This window comes from Balaenoptera ricei, chromosome 11, assembly GCF_028023285.1.
Source record: "Balaenoptera ricei isolate mBalRic1 chromosome 11, mBalRic1.hap2, whole genome shotgun sequence".
Lineage (NCBI taxonomy): Eukaryota > Metazoa > Chordata > Mammalia > Artiodactyla > Balaenopteridae > Balaenoptera > Balaenoptera ricei.
Window position 1 is genome coordinate 12611902 of NC_082649.1, and position 13508 is coordinate 12625409.

The 13508-nt window shown below is 43.9% G+C and overlaps 1 long non-coding RNA gene across 1 annotated transcript in view; it reads left to right on the plus strand.

The window, feature by feature from the left end:
- Positions 1 to 4076: 4076 nt before the first annotated feature.
- LOC132375410 (uncharacterized) overlaps positions 4077 to 13508 on the plus strand; it is a 37005-nt gene continuing 27573 nt past the window's right edge. The window contains exon 1 of the long non-coding RNA XR_009506002.1: positions 4077 to 4179. This is a non-coding gene — a long non-coding RNA (uncharacterized LOC132375410). The remainder of the gene's footprint in view (positions 4180 to 13508) is intronic.

Here is a 13508-nt window from a genome sequence, read left to right on the forward strand (position 1 = left end):
ATGAGTGTATAACAAGGCTCAAGGCCTACTGGAAGGTGAATCTTCTGCTATCTTGGAACTAGTTGGTTCTAGCCAGTTTATGTCTGTCCTCAAGGATTATGTCATTCTTTTAAAGGTTGTGCCCTGTCCCCTTTCCTGTTTGTCTCACTCCAGTATCACTGAGCAAATTGTAGAAGGGAATTTAGAGCTGAGAGAGAACACTTAATGACAGACAGACAAAGGTCCTTCACCATGGCCAGTACCCTGCATACCCTTTGCAGGAGAGTTAACATTTATTTGGACCTAGATTGTTCACCAAGATGCTTATCACCAGCCTCCCTTGAAGGTTCCGCATCAAAGAATACCTTCCCCTGGTCCAGTCCTCACAAAGAGAATAGACACAAAGACGTGTCTATTCTCTACTTTCAATAATATGATAACTCTTAATTAAATAACATAGCTAACGTGTATTGATCACTGTCTTTCAGGTATACAATATTTGCACGTTATCTGATATAATCTTCATTAAACTATCTCAGTAAGTCTAGTTAACATCCATCACCACACATAGTTACATATTTTCCCTTGTGATGAGAACTCTTAAGATCTACTCTCTCAGTAACTTTCAAATACACATTGCAGTGTTATTAACTAGCCTTACTGTGGTGATCATTTCACAATACATACAAATATCCAATCATTATATTGTACACCTGAAACTCATATAATGTTATATGTCAATAAAAATTTTTAATAAAAAAGGAAATAAGCTTTATTATCATTCAGATTCCTACTGGAGCAATTTTAACTAATAATGCTTTTCTTTGTTCTTGAAAACTTACCATTCTGGTTATTACTGGTTGACCCCAATTCAACTATAAGGCCTACCTGAAGAGAGCTCAGAGTTGTTCAAAGAGTGATTCCCGAAAATCATCTGGAGGGCTTGCTTGTTCAGATGGTAGAATCTAAGGCTCCACACCAGATACACTGAAAAAAGAAAAAAAAAAAAACCCTCTCAAATGGGTAATATTTTTATCTCCAATTTATGGATGAGAAACTGAGGCACATAGGAATAAAGCAATTGACCCAAATTTATAAGTTTATATGTGACTAAGTTCTTGGACCTGTGTTCATATCTTTTCTACTTTATTGCATCTAATCCCTTAGTGAATAAATCTCTAGATGGGGACTCAGCTGACTTCAGCATAGAATAGAGTTGTGGTTACAACAGATGCTTTAGAACCAGAGGAAACTGGTTTTAAGTTTGAGCTATGGTTCTTGCTACGTGGCAAGAGTGACCATGGACAAATGGCTTAACCTCACTAAGCCTTAGTTTCCTCATCTTGAACATGGGGATAAAGCTAGTATTTGCCACAGAGGTTATTTTTAAGGATTAAATGAGATAATTCATATCCATCACTTAGTATCATTTGTTACACACAAGTGATAATAACCAATAGCTTTTTAAAAAGTTATCCTCATTATTTTCCAAAGTAAAATTGGGAAATCCTTTGTACTTCGGTTGTAGGACCTGAGGATGGTGGTGGGAGGTCCACTGCTAAGGTAGACTGATAGCCAAGTTGTGGAGCATTGGGCTGTCCCACAGGCCCCCATGGCCTCAGAGGAGTTGGAGGCTGAAGCCACCTCCAGAGGCAAGAAGGGCAGCGGTGGGCGCAGCTGCAGCTGAAGGGTGGGCGTCCGTGGCAGGTCAGATTTGGAAGATGCAGAGAGGCATGACCTGGTCAACACACAGCAAATGTCTCCACCATCTTCTGCTTCACATCTGGGAAGAAGTTTCACTGGACTCCACTTCCCACATCCTGCCTGGGGTAGACTGAATGCTGGTGTTGAAATTCTCAGAACTCGTGCGTTCATTACTTTACATGGTAAAAGGGACTTGCCAATGTGATTAAGTTAAGGATCTTGAGATGAGGAGATTATCTTGGATTATCTGAGTGGGGGGCAATGTAATCACAAGTCTCCTTATGAAAGGAGGCAGAGATCAGAGGAGGAGAAGGCAGTGTGGTGATGGAACCAGAGACTGGAGTGATGGGTCCCAAGGCAAGGATGCAGACAGCCTCTAGAAGGTGGAAGAGGCAAAGGAAGGGCTTCTCCCCCTGGAGCTCTCAGAAGGAAACAGCCCTGCACACACTTCGATTTTAGCTCCAGAAGACTCATTTTGGAATGTGATCTCTGGAACAATAAGAGAATAAATCTGTGTTGTTTTCAGCCACCAAATTTGTGATAATTTGTCACAGCAACCGCAGGAAACTAATACGTTGCCCAGCTGACTTAGTCATCCCTTCTTTACCACTTTTATCTCTTTACTTTGTTCACGCCTATATTACTGCACAGATAATATCAGATCCTACTGTGTTTTCTTACTTTTCTATCTCTCCTACTAGATAAACAGCCAAACTCCTTGAGGAGAGGAGCCTCAAGAGGACTGAGAACGTAACAGGCTATGTACATATGGGTGACCCGATTAACATGTGGATGGGTTGGAGTGTACTTGTTACTTTTCTGAGCAATCTCAAGTCTGTGACTATCTTTTTTTAAAAATTCATTTATTTACTTATTTTTGGCTGCATTGGGTCTTCATTGCTGCACACGGGCTTTCTTTAGTTGTGGTGAGCAGGGGCTACTCTTTGTTGTGGTGCACAGGCTTCTCATTGTGGTGGCTTCTCTTGTTGCAGAGCATGGGCTCTAGGCATGTGGGCTTCGGTAGTTGTGGCTCACGGGCTCTAGAGCGCAGGCTCAATAGTTGTGGCGCACGGGCTTAGTTGCTTCACGGCATGTGGGATCTTCCTGGACCAGAGCTCGAACCTGTGTCCCCTGCATTGGCATGTGGATTCTTAACCACTGTGCCACCAGGGAAGTCCCAAGTCTGTGACTATCTTATAGGACCTTCCTAAGCTACCCTCCTTGGCTTAAAAGCATTAAAGATGGTGTCAAGAATAAAAAACAATAAAACAAAAAAACAAAAAACTATACTCTGAAGGTATACCCACAAAAATGACACATCCGTGACCCCTTTGATATTTCCCTGGCTATGGTCAACTTGAAGTTCAAAGCAATAATCTTCCACTGAAGGATCAAGACTAGAAAGAGGGGAAGGAGGAGAGAGAAAACGTTCCGAGCTATTTCGAAGAGGAGTGTTACAAATATAATTGAAGTGATCAGAATATGCAGCACTGGTTATTCCAAGGAAAATAAATTCATGAGATTCAGATTTCAGCATGACAGAGAAAAAAAGGGGATGTTTTCCACATTCTCCACAAGATGTTCAGCAAGACGAATCTGTCGAGAAATGGGGGGAAAGGTCACACAAGAGCCAAGGGAAAGTCGTGGATGGAATTCGTTCTGTCACACGGCATCATCTCAATTAAAATATTACTGGGGGACTGTCATTTAGACTCTTTCCAGAATCTTTTCTTATAGAACATTGACAGGGCTTGTTTATTCAATAGGAGAACCTCTGAAATCTTCCCATTAGGTTTGCAGTCTGAGATAATTAATGTGTGAATTGGTCTATTGCCTCTATTTTGACAGGAGCTGTCTCAGATGTGTGAGAACTTGATGGTAAACAAAGCAGTGAGTCCCCTGAGGTGCCCAGAGTTTGTGGAATTCTACTAGATGGTGCCACATCTGGGGTTTGGTCCATGCCCCACAGGGTCACAGGAATCTGGAGACCAGACACACTCCCTGGGATGAGGTCTCAGTAACAGGAGATAGACTGCTGGGAGAAGCGTAGTTTAGGGGAGTGTGGCACAGACAACTCATGCTCAGGATGAGTGGTAGGTACAGTGTGGGCTCAGAAACCAGTCCTGGGTAGGCAGGCACCGCGTGGATTTATTTGTAATGGTTGCTGATTTCCAGGGTGTAAATATTCCTGCCATAGCTGGTTTCAATTAACAGCAAAATTCTTGAAGAGTTAATGACCAGCTCTTGTTGGCCAGTACAAACCAGCTCCAGCATACCACTGCATGGGTGTGGCTTGCAAAAGGCAGGCATCAGAGGGAATACATGATAGGCAGAAGACCAAATTGAGAAATTACAGGAATAGACTGCAGGCAGGTCTAAAGCCGGAGCTTGTCTGTGGGGAGGGGCGTGTGTTGGGAAACCGACCCACGATTTACCAGTCTTGCAATGACCTGCAGGAAAGTGCTGTGGTCGTTGCCGGTTTTTTGCGTCTGGCAGGTGAGTGGACATATGGCTAGAGTCTCTAGAACTGGGAAAAATCAGGAGAGGACTGGATAAAATAGTGGTGCCATTCTATTTTATTTTATTAAAAAAAAATTTTTTTTTTACTTCACTGTGTGGCTTGCAGGATCTCAGCTCCCCGACCAGGGATTGAACCTGGGCCACGGCAGTGAAAGCCTGGAATCCTACCACTAGGCCACCAGGGAACTCCCTGATTTTATTTTATTTTACTTTATGTTATTGTAATTTTTTGATGGTCTACTACGGGCCAAATGTCATATTAGTGTCTGTTTCTTTAAATCCTCCCGACAACCTTGCAAAACTGGCGCGTTATTTGCAGTTCTTAGATGCGGCAAGTGAGGCAAGAGGGGTTAAGTACTTGCCTGACATTGTGCGCTGGTAAGTAGCAAACGCTAGGGTTGGAATCCAGGTGTTTCTCACTCCAGAGTCACTTCCTATAATTGATCTGGGAGTGGGGGGAGATCTGGGGGTGGGGGGAAAGGTGGGAGTGGGAAGAGATTGGACAAACTAACCCAGCCCAAGACTTTCTTTCCTGAGAAGCAGTGTCTCAAGCTCCTGTCAAAGCCAGGCTAGCTTCCAGAGGCTGTCACAATCCCAGAGTCCTAATTCACTGGGTTTGGCCTGGGTCCAGCATCTGAGGCCATGGATGACACTAGAAGTCAGATGCTAGTTAAGTAGGTTTCTGGGCACCCAGCGCATTTACAGCACAGCCGTGAACCCCTCAGATTGGGGTTTAGGGAGCTGGATATGGCCATCTTAAAAGGGAGGGGGCCAGCCAGAAGGAGGCAGAGGGTCAGAAGCCCGGCTGGAAAGAGTGGCGTTCAGGGCAGAGTTCCACGCTGCGAAGGAAGTGGACTGCAGTAGGGCATTTCAGGAATGCGAGACGGGTCACAGAGGGGTGTCTCCCCTAAGTAGACATTACACAGTGACCACCACGTGACCACCCAACCCTTTCTCCCAATTTACAGAGGCCGTTTTAAGGGAATTGTTATTGAACCAAAAGAATGATCAGAACCATACAGATAAATACCAGCTCCAGGGTCCCTTAGGAACTGAGCTGGTGATTTAATAATGCAATTAGCCTTGGGCACCCTCAGCAGCTGATCAAATCACCCCCGCAAGATAGTTCTCGTGCCCCGAGTGGCTCTGTGCAGAGTTGAGACAGAACAATACCGTCCTGGCCGACAGCAGAGGTCTCAACCCTGTGCCTTGGTTGCGGAGAGCTTGGGAGTATTGCAGAGATTCTGGGAATCCCTCTGTGTATATGTGTATTATCAATCAGTGGCTCCTCAAGGTACAGCTATTATCCTGTGGACATTTTACTGATATTTGAAACAGAAGAATTTTATACTTAAAAAAAGGAGAACCAGAACGGGAAGGCAACAACTGAGACAAATAGTTTAAAAGCAAATCATTTTCGTTAATTGATAATGGGCAATCTAAAACCTTTCCCCAAAACACTGATGCATGTGTATGTATGTGTGTGTGTGGTGTGTTTATGTGCGTTTGTGTGTCCTTGGTGTGAAAGGGGAGAGAGGGAGGGAGGGTGAGAGAAAGGGGGGAAATGAAGTATGTCTCGACCATGGGGCTATGTGGGAGGCAAAGCAGGAGGAGAAGTTGGTGAGACGGTAGGGAAAGAGCCAAATGGAGAGACAGCGAATATGGGCTAAGACGAGGATGAAACAGAGCGAGAATTCAGTGCAAGCTCTGAGGAACTGTTGGTTTGCCCCAAGGTTCTCACGTTTCTCAACAGGCTTCTGATTCCAAGAGCGCTCAGCTCATTAGGGGACCACCAGGAATCCATGTCTGGTCTTGATGTCCAGGAAAGGGAAGGGACTGGAGGAGGTTTTGGGGTTGAGCATCTGACTCATAGACAATCGGGCTGAAGGGACACTGACAAGCTCCTGAGCATCTGGCTGCTTCATCTACTCTCTGCTGGAGGGACACGGGCCCAGTTCAGGAGCTGGCAGTCTGGGGCAGAAAGCAGGGAATAGGGCACTTTCTGCAGCACTCAATCCCATAGCCTCTGGCGGTCACCCCACAGAGACTGCCAGGCCAGCTCCCCATGGGGATAGGTCAGAGGACCCACTGCCAAGCTCAAACAACTGTTCTTCCAAAGAGCTCTTCTTCATTGCTCACCACATCAAAGTTTTACCCAAACATTTCATTTGTTCTTCTTGTGAGGTGGGATTGTAATGAATGCAAAAACTGGAGGATAAATGCTTCCTTCACTATCTCTATTTATTTTTAGTATTTTAAAAAAGAGTTCTTAAACTCCAGTTTTAAATTCACTAAGTGAAAAATGGTATATTTAAACCCTGTATTTACATGAATGAAGACAAATGAAAGATTAGAAGAGAAATAATAGTGCAATATTACATTAAAACTAAATATCTTAATTCCGAGGAAAATTTTACAACAAATGAGGACATCCAGCATGAACTAATCATCTCTCTTCAATCATAGAGAAATGTACTAAATGCCTACAAAAAAATATGGCTTTAGAATAGCCTGATTCAGAATGCAATCATCTTAAGTGTTGTCTTGTGGATTGATTAACCCAAAAGAACTTGGTGGTGAATCTGCTCTCTTTTCTGAACAGGACACCCATTCATCACTATTCTATTCTTTTTCTTTCTCTTAAAATGATAAGCCTTGAAATATCAGATTTTGGGTAGGAGTTTTCAAGTTCATTAGCATGGAATTCTCATAACTCTTATATCTCATTACTAGTCACAAAAGCAATTCACATTCATAGTAAAACAACCGTAAAATGTAAAAAATGAAAAATAACCCCTTCCTTAAAAGAATGAAAAGTAAAATCCTGCATAGTCTCAGCACCTGGAGTTAATTACTATGCAAAATTTGGGTGCATTACCTTCCAGTCTTCTTCCCATTTTTTTAAAAAACAAAATTAGGGTCATAATACACATTGAGTTCTTTGTATTAATTTTTCCTTAATTTTTAACATTTTCTCACATTGTTAAATACTTTTTAGAAACATAATTTTAAGGATGGTATCATAAATTACTTAGCCCTTTCCTAATTCTTGAACTTTTAAAAAAAAATATTTTGCAATTGTGAAAGTACTGTGATGAATATTCTTGTATAAAGATCTTTGAGTGAATCTCGATTATTTTCTTAGGATCAATCTGTAGAAGAAGAATTGCTAGGTCAAATAATATGAAGAGATTTAGGTCTCCTGATGTAGTGAATGTCTCTCAGGTCTTTTTAGCATTTGGACACAAGTGAAGTCACAGACTCACAGTCCTTGGTATGCTTTAAGAGTTAAAGAAGATATTCAACCCTACTGGCAAAAGGAACATCTAACATAGAGGTGTGATGAAGATCAACACCCTTACTTGGCTCAAAAGTAGAACAATGTCTGTGATTCGACTGAACAGGGGGCTGTCTTGAATTTCTCCAGCAGCAAGTCCTCCCAGGGTCATCGGGAGACTCACCTGTTGCTGATCTGACCTGAGCACCCGTACCTTTTCAAGAAGTGGCCAGAATTCACAAGCTCAGAGGAGGTTGGCTCAGTAAGCAAAGGGCTGTAAACTGAGATGTGATTTGTTTTTTACCCCATAATCCCGAAGACTTGTATTGATGTGCATTTTCAAAACAAGAGGTAATGAACTCAACATTCAACATTACAAAAAAACAAAAACAAAAAAAAGACACAGCTTTTACTAGCCTGAGGACCTCTCCTCTTATTTGAGCACCTGCAGTTACTTGAGTCTTCTCTGTAGCTTCCTTTTCCTCTCCAGCCTAACAGGGAGTGTCTAGAGGGCACTTCATATTGGCTGACGGTCCCTCAGACACATGGGCACCCTCACTGCTGCTGTGCCTTGGAGATGCTCTGAGATGCCCTTCTCTGCTCTGGGCTGCCAGTGCTCACCACCTTCCCTCCTTTCTAATATACAGTGACAGAGGGACCCCATTAAGAGATTCTTGGGCTGTGAGCTGTTATAACCTCTGTACTAAGAATCTCTGGTTTCAAATATAGATTTTTCTCCCTAGAACATCCCTGGTGGCTGGATCTGTGCTTGTGTCCAAATACTTGTGCTCTTGCCAATGCGCTTGGAATCACTACCTTGTCCATTTGGAGAACTTGCTGCCTGACAAGTCTGTCTGATTTTTCTTCCCCACGGAAGATTTCCTTCCAAGGACACTGTTTTTCCTCTTAAAACTTAGCTTCAGGTGGCCCCATCTAACTTTGCCAAGCACGTCTGAACTTCAGAGGAAGACATATTTCTAGATAGTTCCAAGACAGCTTCTAGGCTCACCAGCAAATCAATGAATTTAAATAGATGTTAGGGTAGAAGGCTGTTACCAGGGATATTCCAATCTCTGATCCAGCCGGCAGGGATTGTCTCTGTAACATGTGTGACTAGAATGTTCTTTAGAAAGGATGTGTCCATTTCGTTTCCAAGAGAAGTGCCTACGTCCCTAAGCCATCAACAGTATTATATGCCATCACTGACAAAAGGTTTTTGCCAATTTAGAGGCAAAAAAATAGTATCTGGTTCTTTTTACTGGCAATTAGTTAGTTATTAGTAAATCTGAATACTTCTTCAAATGTTTACAGTCTATTTATCTTTATTTGGCAATTATCTGCTCTTTTCTTTTGCTTAATTAAAAAAAATCTTGAAATAGACATCTTTTTCTCATTAACTTTTACGTTTTACGGATGTTAATTAACCATCTGTTCATCAGGTGGGACACTTTCTGTTGCAACCAACAGAAAATTGAAGGGATTTATAGTCTCATAAATAAGAAGACCCACGTAGGGCGGCTCTGAAATTGGTTAATTCAGGCGCTTCATGGTATCATCAGGGACCCGGGTTCTTTCTGTCCTTCCACTCTGCTAACCTTGGTATATGGCTTTGCTCTCATCCTCACATCTTCATGGTCTGGAGATGCTGGCTCGTAATTCCAGAAATCACCTCCTCATCACAACAACATCCAGAGGCAAAAAGAGGCTCTTCTCTTTCATGAGTCTCTTTTCAAGTTTGAGGAAAACTGCTCACAGAAGCCTTCAAGCCGACTTGCCTTCACAGCCCATTGGCCAGAACTGTATCACATGACCATAATGACAGCATCATGGGCAAAGGAGACTACTGTGATTGGCTTAGATCAATCACCACTGGACCCTGAATCACATGGGGGAGGAGTGGGTAAATATCTAAACAAAACAGGGCTCTCTCAGCAAGGAAGAATGGGAGAAAGACCTTTGGATTTGCTTCCAATAGTATCTGCCACACCACAACTTTCATATGAAGATCCTAGTTTTGAAACAAAAATAGTAGCACATCTGAGATCTTTCTCAGAGCAGAGGCCGTGATGCCAGGAAAGTCTCTTCATTGCTGATGTGCAATCCTTAGCAGAGGTGCCTGCATCTCACTGGGGGTCAGAAGATTAATTCCTTAGCTCCATTACAGTGGTCCCTCTGCATAGCTCAGACTCCCCCAGCTGAATAGGCAGAGATGTTAAGATCAAGGAGTCTGAAAATATTTCCTTTTCTCCTAACAACTTCTTGGAGTTCTCAAGTACTTCATTTTCCTGAGGGGAGCATGAGGTATATATCTAGTCCTCGAGACCAATTCAGACATCTGTTATGTTCCCCTACTCACCTGGCAGCTGTATGAGTTTCCTATGACCATAAACTTACAGGCTTAAGACAATATATGTATATCATTTTACAGTTCTGGAGGTCAGAAGTCCATCTGAAATTGGTCTTACTGGGTTAAGATTAAGGTGTCCACAGGACTGCATCTCGTCTGGAGACTCTGGAAAGAATCTCTTTCCTTGCCTTTTCCAGCTTCTATAGGCTGCCTGCATGCCTCAGCTCAAGGCCCCTTCCTCATCCTACAAAACCAGCAATGGTGGTTGAGTCCTTCTTACATTGTATCACTCTGACCTTCTTTTCTGTCTTCCTCTTCCACTTTTAAGAACATTGTGATTACATCGGGCCCACCCAGATAATCCAAGATAATCTTCCCATCTCAAGGTCACCTGATTAGCAGTCTTAATTCCATCTGCAACTTTAATTCCTCTTTGCCATATAACCAAATGTATTCATAAGTTATGGGGAGTAGGATGTGGAAATCTTTGGGGGAAATCATTGTTCTGCCTCCCTCTCCTTTCCTCCTCTATAATCTTTATTGTTATTGTGGTTTTTGTAGTTCTCAGAGCATGGTTGTTAAGGTACTCTGGCCTCAAAATTGTCCTGCTTCGGTTTTCTAGAAGCCATTTCATTAATCTCCCTCTGGGCCCATAAGGGCTGTGCCTCTGGCTTTTTGCTGAAGACGCAAAATTTGAAATCAGATCGAAGCGCAGAAATATCTCTTCTTCCAGTCTTTCTAAGACTCTCTGCTCCTAAGAATCAATATTTCTACCCAGTTGCCCTTTATAGAATCTCCATCCCACTGTGCTCCTATTTAGGGCCGTATTGTGTGTATTCATTCCTCTTTCTTGTATGGCCTCCTTGTTGGAATAAATCCATCTCGGAGCAGAGAGTGTGCTTACTCCTTTTTGGCTTCATTCTACGTGAGTCTGTGGAAAACACATACTAGGAAGAAGTTAGCCCAGCTCTAGGCTCTGATGGGTCCTACAAGCTGTCCTTTATATCAGAAATTGCTTTAGGTTATTTCAACAGGTCAGAAGTAATATCCTTTGCTCTTTTTTCCCTCTTCTTCCTAATCTCATTTGTTACACAACACGCTTTCTCATCATTCTGTAATCCAAACTAATCACTACGGGAAAAACAGAATACTCACAGGTGGGGCAACACGGCAGCAGACAGCTCATAAACAAAACGGAAAACAGAAGGAATCTGTGCACAGTCTGCCTGGCACTTAAGACTTTATACTCGGTAGGTCTCTGTAGATTATCGGTGATCTGGGAAACGCTAAAGATACAAGTTATTTCTCTATTTTTGATGAGTTCAGTGTTAGCATTTGGATCCCAGTAACATAAAAACGTCCAAATAGAAAGCTCAATGAACTCTGACCTCAGAACTCAGACTGAAAATTGTGGATCCTTAAGAGATCTATATTTCACCAACTGTAGATCCCTTTGAGGCCAAAAGCCTTAGAGGAAGCCCCATAACCCTCAGGCCATGTCTGAAACATGACTTGGTATAAAATTGAAAAGAATAAACATGTTTGAATCACGCTGATGTAATTTTCTTGACAAACTGGTGTAGAATCCTTGCATCATTATCTATTTGGGGTTTCTACAACCCAGGAATGCGGGTGGATACTTACCGCCCCTGGGTGCATTTGAATAATTAGTCACTGGCTTCCGAAGATACTACGCTCGGCTGCTGAAGGCCTGTATATTTTTTGAAAAACTGATTTCAGCAAAGGGCTTTTTTTTTTTTTCATCTCTGCTTTTTAAGCTAAACACCTGGTTTCCATGAAACCCCAGGCCTCGAAGTCTCCTTTCCAGCTAAACACGAAAGAAGGCACCTGAGGCTTTTCTCCACAACAGACAAGAAGCAGGAACAAGGGATTGAAAGGAAACAGCTAGAATGGGGCAGGGCCTGGCATCTTTCTTTTCCTTTTCTCCCCTTGTCACACTCAGGCTTGACGGTACAGCTCTGTGCTGTCAGTCAAAGCTGCTACCAGGCATTATTTTATCATTTATTCTCCTCTCTTCCCATCACGTCATTTCTTAGAGCCCTATAATTACCCAGTCGTGTGCATCTGGGCTGTCAACAGGCTCTTCTGAGTGAAATATAACTAAATAAATTCCTTTAATGAGGCAGGACCGGCATCCAAGGTGGGTCTACACCAATCTCTTCTACGGTTCTGGTCGGCCTCACTCTCCCGGGACAGCTTGCTTATTCATTGCAATGCTAATCAGACTTCCTTCCAATGAGGGTGAGACTCTCACCTTGCATTTCAAATTAAGCCCACACTCCCAGGAAGCCCTGTGTTTGTGTAAGATATGGAAACCAGCACTGAGAATACGGAGGATGCTCTCCTCTTGATCAGATGCTTATGAGAGGAAGCTTTGCCGGTTTGCCAGCTCAACTCCTTCCTGTTTTAAGGCATTTAGAAAGTAAGCAGCCCTCTGGAGCCGAGTTATGATTTTTGAGGGCTTGGTCTACTTTGCAGTCCTGAGGGGATTACCCCTTGTTCCCTGCATTGGGCAGAATAATGCTCCCTCCCATAGAGGTCCATGTCCTAATCCCCAGAACCCGTGACTATGCTACCTTACACGGCAAAGGGGATTTTGCAAATATAATTCAGGTTGAGGACCTTGAGGTGGGAGATTATCCTGGACCACCTGGGAAGGCCCAAGGAAGTCATTAGGGTTCTCATAAGGGGAAGAGGGAGGTAAGAGAGTCAGAGAAAGAAGTGAGCATGGAAGGAGAGGTTGGGGTGATGTAGTTGCTGGCTGGGGTCACAAGCGAGGGCTACAGACGCCTCTAGGAATTGGAGAAGGCCAGAAAGCATTCTCCCCTACAGGCCCTGAATGAACAAGGCCCTTCCGACATCTTTGATTGTAGCCCAGAGAAACCCGATTCAGAGTTCTGACCTCCTGAACTGCAGGATCATGAATCTGTGTTGCTTTGGGTCCCTAAGTTTAGGGTAATTTGTAATAGCAGCAAGAGGAAACAAGTGCATTCCCCCAACCAGAACGTGTTTTCATTAGGGTCTTTTAGTGGCAAGGCTCCAGTGCGTCTCAAACAAGGACATGTTTATCCCAGGGAGACCTGTGCTCAGAAGCCCCCACCCCCACCAGGAAGAGCAGGACGCGGAGGTGGGTCCGGGAACCCAGCAGGACACCTGGTGGCTCTTGGCCTGACCTGGCTCCTTGGCAAGTCTGTTTCTTACCGCCACCCCCCGCTGGCTCATCTCCCCCCTGTTCTCTGCATTTTATGTTTCATTCCTGATGTGTTTCCTTTCAGTTCCTGCTTCCTCAAAACTTTGCCCTGAGAATGGTGCTTCATGGCTGCTACCCCACCCCAGAGTATTCCATCAGCCTCAGATTCTGTTATCTGCCCCGTTCTTTCAGCTCACGCTCCCGAGGAGACCCTGACTGACCCAGCCCAGTTACCATACTGGCCCACGTCCCCGGGTTGCTGGTCAGCCTATAAATGGACTGTCTTTGGATCACGTGTCACCCCCGGTCCCGTCAGCTGTGGCCAGGGTTCAGAGTGCTGGGTGAGAGATGCGGCTGCCTGCGAGCTCTGCCCACGGGGGGGGGGGGGGGGGGGGGGCGTGGCTGCCGAGAAGGGGCAGCAGGCGGTGAGGGTGGAGGCGCTGATGGTTATTGAAGCCAGTTTAGGGCAC